Genomic DNA, 13273 nt, shown 5'->3' on the forward strand with positions numbered 1-13273 from the left:
AGCTTATAATGGTAACTCACGGAAGGCCGACCACATTCCCAGTATTGGTGCTGAATCTTGATTAGGGTCCATCCACCACATCATCCACGTGGCCACTGTTATTGGTCCAGGATGCACATCTGAGCTAGATAGGCCCAGTCAGCCTATGACTTAAAGTCTGTGCTAGAGAAAGTAGTCTCTTTCTGCATTCTACGCATGGGAGGGTGGTTTCTTTCTACAGTTGGATTTATCAAGGAAGCAGGGTCCCCTGGCACCATGGGAGGCAGAGAAATGGGACTATCAGGGTAACCAGTCTTTGGGGAAAGCCAGTGCTAACGATGGTGAAGAGGAAGATAGAATGAAATGGGTCCTTTACTCGACCGCATGTAAAACCAACAAAAGCCCATGCTCTGTTTGTCTTGTAACCAAAGCATACCAATTTGAACACTGTGTATCAGGGGAGGGCCCCGTCCCCGCCCACAGACAGGACCTGGGCTATGTCCCAGCCAACTACAGGCTTCCGGAAAAGACCAAACAGTCCAAGCACCTGGAGACCCAAGCCCTTCGCCTGCTGGCTGGTGTCCTCCCCACTGGCTCCTTGGAAGCCGGCAGCCTTCACAGTGTTTTAGGTTTGGATCCGATGCTCTTTCCTGATGCACATAGGCTAAGAGCAGGTTGATCTTTCTAGAACCAACACTCTTTGACTTTTTAAATTTGAACGCTTTTCATTAGAATTCTCCTGAGGGAAGGCAGATTGAGTAGGACACTCACACTTATCAAAGGAATGGTTGATAAGATAAAAACTTTTTTCCAGGTGCAATAAAGCATGCCTGTAATCTCAGCAACCCAGGAGGCTAAGGTAGGAGGATCACAGATTCAAGGCCAGCCTGGACAACTTAGTGAGACCCTATATCAAAATTAAAAATAAAAGACTGGGGATGTAGCTCAATGGTAGAATGCCCTGGGCTCAATCCGGAAAGAAGGAAGGAAGGGAGGGAGGAAGGAAGGAAGGAAGGAAGGAAGGAAGGAAGGAAGGAAGGAAGGAAGGAAGGAAGGAAGGAAGGAAGGAAGGAAGGAAGGAAGTTTTCATCCAAATGGGAGATCTGGGGCATCCCAACTTGATCCTTCCCTATAGTCTGGGGAAGAAGCAAACAGGAGCGCTGTGTTAGTTAGCTTTCTGTTACTGTGACAAAATACCATGAAAAAATAAACTTAAAAGAAGAAATATTCATTTTGGCTCGCAGTTTCAGAGATTTCAGTCCATCATCACTTGGTGCGGTTGTTTCTGGCCCTATATTAAAGCAGGACATCATGGCAGAGGTCATGGAGGAAGAAAGTTGCTCACTTCAAGTTGTCCAGGCAGCAAAAATAGAGAAAGAGAGGGAGAGAGAGAGAAAGAGGGAGGGAGAGAGGAAGAGGGAGGGAGAGAGGAAGAGGGAGAGAAGGGGGCAGGAGCAGAGACAAAATAGATCCTTCAAAGGCAGGTGACCTGCTTTCTCCATCTGGGCTCCACCTGCGGATATTTCTGCACCTCCCAACAGGGCCATCAGCTGGGACCAGGCCTTTAGCACACAGTCTAGCGTGGTGCTGGAGACGGCCCTCTCTGCTGGCCCTGGGGGCAGCCACTTGACTTCTCTGGCCCTCAGAGGACATTTAACATCCAAACCGTAACAAGCACTCTCATTAGGGCTGCCAGGAATGAGAAGGAAGCGGGGCCGTCGTAAGTGCTGTGTTATATGTATTTTACCATAAAACTTTTTAAAAAAGAAGAAAGAGTCACAGAAGGGACTCTGAGGACACAGGGCAGGGAGACAGCGTGTTCAGATCCTGCAGAAACTGCTCGGAAAGACAGGCATAAATACTGTCAGAGCATCTAATGACTTGTGACCACACTTCCAGGAAGGCCTGGTGGAGGTCAGTTTAGGTCAGATGGGAGAAGGCCCGAGGCTGAAGCTGAGTCAGGAAGAGCAAAAGCCCAGAATCTCCCAGGAGGCAGCTTCCCGTCCCCAGCCCTCCCCTAGCCCAGCCCTCATGGGCAATTACTCTCGGCAGACCATGGTGACAAGTCCATAAAGGGCAGAGAGGACAGAGATGGCCAAGAAAAAGCAACTGTCAAGGGCAGGGCCTTGAAGGTTCCAGGTGCACCTTGTAGGCCCTTTGCTGGGGTCAGGAGAAGGCACATGGGGACAAAATGCCTGAGTCCCCAGCCACCTGGGACAGGGGCTGTCTGGGTTTCTCTCAGAGGCTGATGCTCCTGAGGAACCTAAGGAAGACGATAGGAAGGACTTTTCTCCACTCACTGCACCAGCTGGGCCCTGCCCAGCCTGAAAACGCTCACAGAAAACGCTGTGGGCCAGGCCTGATGGTGAGGCAGGAGGGTCACAAGTTCAAGGCCAGCCTGGGCAACTTAGTGAGACCGTTTCTCAAAACAAAACAAAACAAAAAATTAAAAGGGCTCGGGATATTGTTCAGTGGAAGACTACTCCTGGGTTCATCTCCAGTAGTGAAAGAAAAGAGAAAGGAATGAGGGAAGGAAATAGTGGAGTTCTCTGAGGGGGTGGCTCTCTGGTGTGGGAGCCCCAAGCCTGAGCTCAGGAAGTAGCTTCTCTCTGTCTGTGGTATTTGGGTGCAGAGAGGAGATGGGGTCCATAACAGTCATCGTCTTTATCAACTACATCCCACTAGGCCTGGAGAAGGAGCCCCAGGTCCCCCATGTGACTGACTTTTGCTTCTATGGGCTGACCCAGAGGGGTCTCTTCTAATAGTGAAATTCCACCTCATAGGGCAGTAGGGACTTTGTTAAAATGAAATTTGCCAGGTGTGTGGGATAAATGAACTTTTTAAAAGTTGTCAGGATCTCTCAGTACTAATCCAGTAGTCATGAAGGTAGGTGCCCTACTAAAAAAAAAGAAAAGAAAGCTGGGCAGGGTGGCACACACCTGTAACTTTTTCTCAACCTTCTTCTCCCTGATCTTCTTTTCCCTAACCTTCCCCTCCCTGAACTTCTCATTCCTGGTCTCTTCTCCCTAATCTCATTTTCTCTGAATCACCTCTGTAAAAGCCCTCTGTTTCTGCCGATGGGCAAAATCACAGCCTTTGGGACAGGAGTCCCCGGTGTTTCTCCTTTGCTAACAAAGCAATGAACCTTTTTCTCAAAACCACGCCCCTGTTATTGGATTGGCATCAGGGACAAGGACTGAGCTTTCTGTAACAACCCCAGCCCATCAGGAGGCTGAGGCAGGACGATCACAAGTTGAAGTCAGCTTCAGCAATTTAGCAAGACCAACTCCCCCCCCCCGCCCCACCACACACACACACACACACACTCACCAACTTTGTGAGACCCTGTCTCAAAATGAAAAGGGCTGGGGATTGAGCTCTCTGGTAAAGCACCTCTGGATTCAATTCCTGATACCAGAGAGAAAGGATTTTGGGGGTTTGGGGAAGGTCTGTGTGAGATTTCCGCAAGGGAATTTAGAGATGTAGCTGAATGAGGCCAGCAGCTGGCCAAGGCTGCTGCAGAGGCAAGATTTTATTTCCTGCCCCTGATGGATAGTGCCTCCTCAGCTGGGGATACAATCACACACACACACACACACACACACACCACTCACCAGGGGTGCTTCTCATCAATAACATTTTATTTTCTAACCTGACAGCCTGGGCTTCCTGACAGGGGGCCTACTGTACAGTCTTTGCTGATGGCAGCTTCAATCTCTACTGGAGCCTCCACAATTTGTAACCCCCAGATACCTTCTCCAGTTAGGGGGAGTAGGACCAGAGGACCAATAGACACAAGGGAGACAGGAGATGAGGGGAGGGGTCCCCACCTGCTCACTCATTCCTACCTGTGTGCCAGGCACAGTTCAGGCATCATGTCATGTAATCCTCCCAATAACCCAATGACATAGGTATTCTTGTGGGGATCAGGGCTCAGGGTAGTAAAAAGAACATCAGCTTTGAAATCAGTTCTTGGATGGGGCGCAGTAGCACATGCCTCTATTTCCAGTGATTTGGGAGGCTGACGTAGGAGGATAACAAGTTCAAGATCAGCACAGCAATTTAGCAAGACCATGTCTCAAAATTTAAAAAAAATGAAAAGGGGTGGGGATGTAGCTCGGGGTAGAGCACATCTGGCTTCAATCCTCAGTACTGCAAAAATAAATAAATAAATAAATAAAGGTTGGGACCAGGTTGGGGCCAGGAGAATTGTACAGATGTTTGTGTTGCACTTTTCATGGCACACAGGAGAAGGAAACTGAGGGTCTCAGCAGGAAACCGGGAGCTCTTTCAAATGAGGATAATGCATGGAGCGCCCCTTCTCCCCACCTCTGAAAAGGTGCTGGTGTGGAATGTGAGGGTTGCTGTGGCAACCTGGGGCTAGAAGCTCCTACCTCACCCATCCAGAAGACAAGTAGGGAAGGTACCTGGACCAGAAGGAGAAAATCTTACAGAGATGGTCCCTTGAGAGAATCTGTGCCCCTTCAACCAAGGGACAATCACCCTGGGGACCTCTTGTGGAGCATGCTAGAGGAGTAAAAGCCTAGATGCACTTTCCTCCATTCCTCTACTCCTTGGAGAGCTCCCAAATTCCCAAACCCAACCAGAAACCAGCCGGCCTAGGAGCCCATAGTTGTCCTCAGGTCGGCCTCCCAGGACACAGCGAGGCCAAGAAGGCAGACAGTAGACCTGAGAAGCAAATGGATCCTTGAGGCAAGAAGCACACTTGGTGAGTGCAGCGTGGTGCTGGAGACGGCCCTCTCTGCTGGCCCTGGGGGCAGCCACTTGACTTCTCTGGCCCTCAGAGGGAGGCAGGGGCTGACCCCTTAGGGGTCATCAATGAAAATGGATATTATGAATGTGGCTGATTTCCTGGGAATGTGTAGCAGAGCAAAGGTCTTGGGGAAACTGAGGAAGGGCAAGGAGGGACTCCAGCGAAGGGGCCAGGAAGCAGCCACCAGAGACAGCCAGTGGCTTCCTTCCCTGGGACTTTCTAATATATTCCTTTCAACTTTTCTCGTAAAGCTTTATAGAATAGGATAAGGCTCAGTCTGTGCTCAAAGACAGCCACCTGAACAGAGTGTGACAGTTCCTCCGTGACAGAACAGTCCATTGGCCTCTCTGAGCACAGACAGTTACAAGGTAGGGGAGGGGGTGTCACCTGGGAGTTGGGGGACATTGAAAGGAATCCTAGGAATGAGCAAAAGCTGATTTGGGAACCACATAGCGGGGGGGGGGATGTGCAAAGATGATCCCAGTTCAATGTTTAGGGCAAAATTTAACTTCCACAGTAGTAAAAGGCAAAGTTAGAGATGTAGGCAGGTGGGCGCTCATGGAGGCCAACGGGCCTGGAGTTGGGCTTTGGACCTCTAGGCAGTGGGGTCCCTGAAGGGTTTTCAGGAGAAGAGCCCAGTGAGGCAGGGTTTCAAGATAGACCACTGCTGAGGGATAGTCAGTATGCAGCACCAGGACAGTTGTTACAGCATTACTGTTGTGACAAAACAAGGTTCCAGACCCCCAAGGAAAGTGACTGGCCCACCTCCTGCGACACCACAGCATTCCCGTTGGAGAAAGGCCTTACGAGTGTCGCCAACGTGGAGAATCTTTCAGCAAAAGCTCTAGCCTCGCTCCACACCAGAGAGCTCCCACCAGAGTAGGGCCTTATAAATGTGGTGAATACTAGGAAGCTATTAGCCAAAAGTCTTTCCTCAAGTATCACAAAGTTCACATGGGGAAGACACCCTAGGTGTCCTGGAAATGGGACATTTCTTGTTCAATATAGTGACACTAGAGGAGACCCCTTATGTGGACACCATCTGCCTGAACTTTTTGCTTAGGGAAGTAGTCTGTGCTCTTCCATCCCAGAGAGGGATTTGTGAGAAGACAACACCCATTCCCACCTCCTTCCCAATGTGTTAAGGCCTGGGTTAGACTCATGTTTAGCCCAGAAGACTTGGTCTGAGTCCTGCTTGTGAATTAAAAGTTGGACTACATTTTTCAGTGATATTCTTGGTCTTACATGACCAGTGATGGAGTTTTCTGGCCTTGACCTCGCCAGCCTGAGAAAAGCCTGACTCTGGTTGCTCTGCTTTGTGCAATAATAAATGCCTTATTTATTTATTTTTTGATACCGAGGATTGAACCCGGAGGTGCTTAACCACGGAGCCATATCTCCAGCCCTTTTTATAATGTTTTACTTAGAGAAAAGTTCTTGCTAAGTTGCTTAGGGCCTCATTATGTTGGTGAGGCTGGCTTTGAACTCACCATCTTCCTGCCTTGGCCTCCCAAGTCACTAGGATTACAGGTGTTCACCACTGCAACTGGCTTAAATGCCTTATTTCTGAAGCCATCTATTAAAAAAGGAGAAAAAGAAAGTGACTATCCCAGGTCCCTGGTGAAGGTGTGTGGGTCACTTAGCACACTAAACCTCTGAGGGGTAACCCAGCACCTTAGCTACCCTATGACATACAGAAGATTCCCCTTCTATAGGGACCTGCCACCTGGAAAGTTAGTGGACCAGTCAGGGACCCACCCAGCTTTTCCATACTCTGGTACCACAAATCCAAAAGATTTACTGAGGATCATGGTCTGAGAGTTGCCATGAGAAAGCAAAGAAGATTTTGCCAGACTCTGGAAAAGAACTCTAGAGACACTGAGCTCTGGAATCTTTTGGGAAAAGTGACAGCCAGTGTCTCAGTAAGGGGGTCCTTCTTTCTGCCCAGGAATCTAAGCCACCCTAAAACTTACGATCTTAGATAATTAGTAAGTAACAAAACACAAATACTCAGAAATATAGTTGCAGAATGTGAAGCCCCTGATAGATATAGTCCACATGGGTTCTGGAACTAGACAAAGGGAAAATGGCTCTGGTGATTTATTTAAGAGGGTCCATCAAAGCAGGGATAAGGTTTCAAGGGCAGAGTCTTGCTCCATGATTTCTTGCAGTCAGCAGGTTGATTGACATCTTGGCAGGTCCCACCCATCTCAGGTGCTGTGAGGGCCACTGCAGAGTGGGAAAGATATTCACATTGTCCCTGGGCAATTGACCAGAGGAAATGTCCACTGGCCATTCCCGGACACCAGATTCTCTATCCACTAGGCTTCCAGGTGCAGTGACCCAGGTGCAACCCATGGTGGCTTGTGACAGTCATCCCTTGCACAGGCTGAACCATGAAATCCTTGGGGGGCGGGGGGAGAGTCTAGGATGCTCTGAATGTGATATAGGAGTAGCCCGCTCACCCAACCATCAGGACAGAGTCAGGGTCTCACCCTGGAGGGAATGTCCCTTCTACCTGGTGTTGATTGAACACAGTAATAAATGGAAGCGCTGCTATGGGAATGCTGAGAGTCGCAGCTTTATACTGGGTGATAAATTTGTGCTGGCCAATTTTCCACTACAGTAAGTCAGCCACATGCTCCTGGAGAGCCCCCAGAGCCCCTGACCCACTCAGGAACTACATCACTCTCTTCTTCTCATTAAAAAATAATCCTCAGTTTCTTAAACTGCACGGAGGGTTCATGGATGATTGTTTTATTATTCTCTAACCTAGACTGATGTGCCTTTTATGCATTTGAAATATTTCATTAAAATAGTAAAAGCAATTAAATTAAAACCAATTCTCTTAGTGGCAGTTTTAAGGACCTTCCTCAGCATAGGGATATTTGCTGCTTCCCTTTTTTTCTCTCCACACACGATTTAGCAACAGAGCGTGCCTTTTCCTGAGGAAGGGGATTAGCGAGGCCTGAGCCTTTCCACATGGCTCATGTTCACTGAGTCGTCAGAGGACATGGGCCACCTGCATGGCACCAGGGACAGGGCTTTGCCTTTGCCTGCCCTCAGGGAGGAGGGCACCTAAGCTGCCCTGACTCGAGGTGGGAAGAGTCCTGGGGCAGGACTAGGAACAGGTAGGAGGGGAGGCTGCCCAGGGCAGTGTGAAGACACATCTAGTCTTCAATCAGAAAATGGGGGCTGGGAGTGCAGCTTCGTGGCAGAACATATGCTTAGCATGAGTGAGACCCTGGGTTCAAACCCTAGCAACAGCAAAGAAAGGAAGGGGAAGGGAAAGGAAGGAAAAGAAAAGAAAAAAGGCAGGACCGGAAAAAATAATTCTTGGCTCTCTTCAACCCAGTTTCCTCCATCTGCGTCCACTCTGCCAGCCACTTCCTGCCTTCATGCCTTCAAACCTGCAGACCTTCTAAATATTCTACCCAATGAGAAATGAAGGTCCTGCCTGTGATTATAAACTAACTCAGAATGGCAGAGGGTTTCATTCCCCAGGCCAGTGCTGGTTGATCTGTAATGGCTGCCTAGAGATGTGGGTGGAGACCAAGTCTAAAGCCATCTGAGGCTCAGGGGGAAGGGTGTCAACATTGATTGGTGATGTCTGCCATGAGAGCCAAATGGGAAAATGTTGGCGTGGGTGCCAGAGACTTTCTAACTAAGGGACCCAACAAAGAAATAATCCATTTACACTGGGAAATGTTAATGAGATACCATTCACAGGCCCAGGAACAAGGGAGCTTCAACTCTTGGTGGAGAGGCCTGAAAGGAGAGAGAAAGCAAGAGACGGGCGAGCGAGAAATGAAGGATGGAGACCAGGCAGAGATCCACACGAAAGTTTATTCATCAGAGCTGACAAACAAAGGCCAACTCTCTATAGAGAGGAGAGAGATGTTCAGGTGTTCAGCTTTTGTGGGGTAGGGGTTTGGAGTTGGAGTTGTGGCGCTATGGGATAGGCTTGGGGTGCTTGCATCTGAGTTTGGTGGATGGGGAATAGTGTGGGATTGGCTTAGGTCGATGGTACCGTGGGGCTTTCCAGAGTCAAGGTGTCATGTCCTTCTGGGGTTGGCTTAGGGTTATGGTACCATGGGTAGGTCACTAATGGGGATAGGGGGAGTTCAGATAAGAGGAAGTATAGGAAAATGAAACTTATAAGACGGTGGTTAACATTTCAGATGGCTGCTCGAATGTTAAATCAACACCCTAGAAGGCCCAAGTTACGTTTTTGCCTCTAATCACAGAAATTAACTCAAGCTTTGCATTCAGCCTCCTAATTCAGGTTTCCTATTTGGAATCACAGTTCTTCCTTTGGATGCTATGGATTGCTGATGTTAGGAATGGAGCTATAAAGTCATCAGCTCTTATTTCTCCACCCCTTGTGGTTTGCAGAATCAGCTGCTTTAAAAATATATACATTTTCGGGCTGGGGATGTGGCTCAACCGGTAGCGTGCTTGCCTGGTATGCGTGCGGCCTGGGTTCGATCCTCAGCACCACATACAAACAAAGATGTTGTGTCCGCCAAGAACTAAAAAAAAAATATATATATATATATATATATATATATATATATATATATATATATTAAAAAATATATACATTTTGGCAGAGGCCAGGACTGATCCCTGAAAAGGCCCAGAGACCCCACCTTCTGGGATAGGGACTTCTAGAAAAGTCATCCCACCCTGCTCATCCTGGACAGAGGCCACGTGACACATACACAGGAGCCAGCGTGAGTCCTTCAGGCTCAGAGGATTCCAGCAAACACTGTTCATTTTTAACTCAGTTAACGTTTACCCTCTCAAAATGGTTTTGAACTCTGAGCAAAATAAGACCTAGCACTTTCAGGTCCCAAGGTCAGGGACTCCCATTATGCCCATGAAGTTCACTTTGAGAATTGTTCCCCACAGGCCAGTTAACTGATTCCCCTCAGGAAAAGGCCAAACTGCCTTTGGAGTGTACTTCTGAGAACAGCACTCTAGTCATGGATCAGTTCTCTCTCTCTCTCTCTCTCTCTCTCTGGCTTTGAACAAGACAACACACCCATCCTGAATTCAGTTTGGCAGATTCATGGAAAATAGAAGTATGTTATCTGTTGCACAGCAGACATCTCCAGCACAAACCAGAACAGTCTGCTAGAAAAAGCTTCCAGGTGCCCCCGGGTTGCAGCCCAGAAACAACATTTATTAGTTGCAGAAAAAGATGAAGCTGAGCAGAACCTGCTTTGAAGCGATAACAGGTATGGGGTTGAAGATCATGCATTGATGTCGGGAAATATAAAATGTGATTCCACTTTGCTGGTGTGTGTGCAAACACGCACATGTCTGCACACAGGAAGAAAAAAGATTAAAAAAAAAGAAATCGTTAACATTTGATCTTAGCAAGGTGGGATTGCTAATGACTGGGGGGTTGTTTTATCTTCACACAATTCTACATTTTCTGTTTGAGCATATGCTCCTTTTATAATAGAAAGCAAATTAAATCTTTTTAAAAAACAATTACAAAAGAGAGGGAAAGGGAAACGTAAGAAAGAACATGGATACTGCAGTCATTTAGAACCGAGCTAGGATTCTCATTCTTCTGCCCTTTATTAGCGGGTACACTTAAGACAAATTATTGAACTCCTCTGGGGCTCTGATTCCTCCCCTTAAATCACCTAAATAGGACAAGCTTTGAACAAAGAAGCAGACTCATTGTTTTTATGGTGGTTTTTGTTTTCAGAGCAGGAATGCTTAACAGTCAGGGAAAGATGGATATGGTGCCGGGAAGAGATTCTTGGTTTTCTCTGTGGGTGGAGATTGAGGATCTAGAGAGGAAGTGAGGCAGCCCCAAGGAACCAAGGATATGCTTCATTTGGGCAGCTCCCCCTCACCATCTTCCAACCCAAGGATGGGGGATGGAGAAAAAAACACCAGAGACCTGTGGGTCCCAGCATCAAGTCTCCAGTCCCACCTGTGGCCATGATGAAGGCGAGCTGACAGGCAGGAGTCTGGGACTCACCTCCTGATGCAGGCAGCGGATACCTGAAGGCCCCATCAGTGCTTGCAAGTTGGAGCCCAAGCTGGGCTGGGCGGGGGCCAGAGGATGGATTTGCTGGTCAGCCTGTGAGAGCCAAGGCCAAGAGAAGTAGAAGGACCTCCATGGCAGGGGCACAAGGGACATGGGGGCAGGCTGGGTTAAGGCAGGACATAGCTCCTAAGGCCTTTGAGGACACTGCACATCATGGGAAAAGAAGTGACAACATCTCCAATGCCCTGGGAGCGCCTGCCAAGAGGAGTAGCCCCAGCCGGCTCCTCTCTGCTGTGTAAATCTCATTCCAAAGCACTCAAATTAATTTCAGCAAGAGCTCCCCAGAGCTCATGACTGGATCGCCAGGACTCCTCCTGTCCTAAGAAAAACAAGAGGGACAGCCAGAATTTGTCAAGAAATTAATTGAAAACAGCGACAAGAGTCTCATGAATTCTTAATTAGACGGTAATTTGCTCCTTCCTCAAGGGCAGGCTCAGACGCCAGCTCTGTCTCCTCCAGGGCCTGCTTACCCAGGGCCCCCAGCTTCTGAGAGGAGACAGTCCTGCCACCAGGAAACAGCTGTTTCTTCTCTAGCTAGGTTACAAAATCACACGTCCTCATCCTACAGTGTCCTAGCCCAGGAGCCAGGGTCACAGGCTTAGATAACATCTAGGATGCTTCTTCCAAGAAAAGCAAGAAAAAAAAATGCCTCTGGGTGTTGCACAAACCCAAAACAAGCTCTTTACTTAGTCATTATCCATCTGGTTTAGGTGTCTGTGTGAAGTTAACTCCTTTTAGGTGTGAATGATTAGACCAAATCAGAATCCAAACTCTGTAGACCTGGAAGAAAACCCAGAGATCAGACAGCACCCCAGGGCCCAGTACTGCACCCAGTAAGCTCATCCTTTGATGGGTGAGTGTAGCATAGCTCCAGGAAATCACAGATCTGATCAAGGTCACAGAAACAATGACAATGCAGGTCTACTGTTCCCAGCCCACTAGGCCATGGTGCTCAGTCTTGAAGTTCAACTGGCCAGAGCACACGGTGAGGAGGCTAAGATGAACAAGACATAGTCACCGTCCTCAAGAGAGTCAGTGGAAAAACACAGACATAAATGACTATGATACTAAAAAACAATACTAATAATCCAAATCTTGGTAATAAGGCTAACAGAGTACAGCATGTTCTGCCAGCCTCATCCTGGGCATTGTTTCACAATCCTACCCAGTGGTTGCTTAATTACCTCAGGGAATCTATCTCCCTGTGATTTGGCTATTTACTCATAAGGACCCAGATTCTATGAAGTTACATATTTATTTGCAGATCTTGCCCAATGAAGATAGAAATAATTTCTATCCGATAGAAAAGATAACAACAAAGATTATGTTTTTAATTGCCAGGTCTTGGTTTTTAATATTTATTTATTTATTTATTTGGTATTAGGGATTGAACCCAGAGGCACTTGAACACTGAGCCACATTCCCAGCTCATTTTATTTTTATTTTGAGACAGGGTCTCACTGAGTTGCTTAGAGCCTTGCTACAGTTTGCTGAGGCTGGATCGGACCTTGAGATCCTCCTGCCTCAGCCTCCCAAGCAGCGTGTGCTGCCGCACTGGGCTGTTTTTTATTGTTGGCAGTAAAATGCACATATTAGTTACCATCTTAACCATTTTTCAGTGAACAGTTCAGTGATATTCCATGCACTCACGCTAGGCACCATCACCGCCATCCATCTCCTGAACTTTTTTCCTCTTGCAAAGCTACAACTCTATACCCATGAAACAAGAAATCCCCATTCTATTTCTCCCTCCCCATCACCACTCCTAGCAACCACCATCCTATATCCATCCTATAATCTGTCTATGAATTTGACTATTGACTTCTTGGTACTTTGAAGAGTGGAATCTAATGGCATTTGTCCTTCAGTTATTGGCTGATTCCCTGAGCACAGTGTCCCCCATATTCACCCATGTTATAGCATATACCAGAATTTCCTTTCATTTAAGAAGGCTGATATAGATTCCATTGTTCATATATGTCACATCTTGTTTATTCCTTTATCCACTGATAGACACTTGGGCCAAGTGGGGCAGTGCACAACTACGGTCCCAAAGACTCCGGAGGCTGACGCAGAAGGATTCTCCAAGTTCAAGTCCAGTCTCACCAACTTAGTGAGATCTTGTCTCAAAGTTTAAAAAATTAAAATAGTGCTGGGGATGTGGCTCAGTGGAGAGTGTCAATAGTTTCAAGCCCTATTAGCCAAAAATAAAACCAAAAAACCAGACACTTGGGCTGCTTCCAGCTTTTGGATATCACATACAGATATCTGCAGAAGATCCTGCTTTCAATTGTTTTGGGTATATATCCAGAAGTGGAATGGCTGAATTACACTGTAATACTCTGTTGACTTTTTTTAAATATTTTTTTTTTAGTTATAGATGAACACAATATCTTTATTTTCATGTGGTGCTGAGGATCTAATCCAGTGCCTCTTGAATGCTAGGC

General features: G+C 47.4%; 1 protein-coding gene across 2 annotated transcripts in view; it reads left to right on the top strand.

Annotated features, from left to right (window-relative positions):
• The first annotated feature begins 4618 nt into the window (after positions 1–4618).
• Lamtor5 (late endosomal/lysosomal adaptor, MAPK and MTOR activator 5) overlaps positions 4619–13273 on the top strand; it is a 29076-nt gene continuing 20421 nt past the window's right edge. The window contains exon 1 of one of the 2 annotated variants that reach the window (XM_058586314.1): positions 4619–4708. The gene's annotated coding sequence lies outside the window, so the exon portion shown is untranslated. Of the gene's footprint in view, positions 4709–9795; positions 9997–13273 lie in introns of those variants that run through there. The other variant, XM_046467133.2, reaches the window with a different exon arrangement.

The sequence above is a fragment of the Marmota monax genome, unplaced genomic scaffold, assembly GCF_021218885.2.
Source record: "Marmota monax isolate L192 unplaced genomic scaffold, Marmota_monax_Labrador192_F-V1.1 WCK01_AAM20220418_F8-fsc00181, whole genome shotgun sequence".
NCBI lineage: Eukaryota > Metazoa > Chordata > Mammalia > Rodentia > Sciuridae > Marmota > Marmota monax.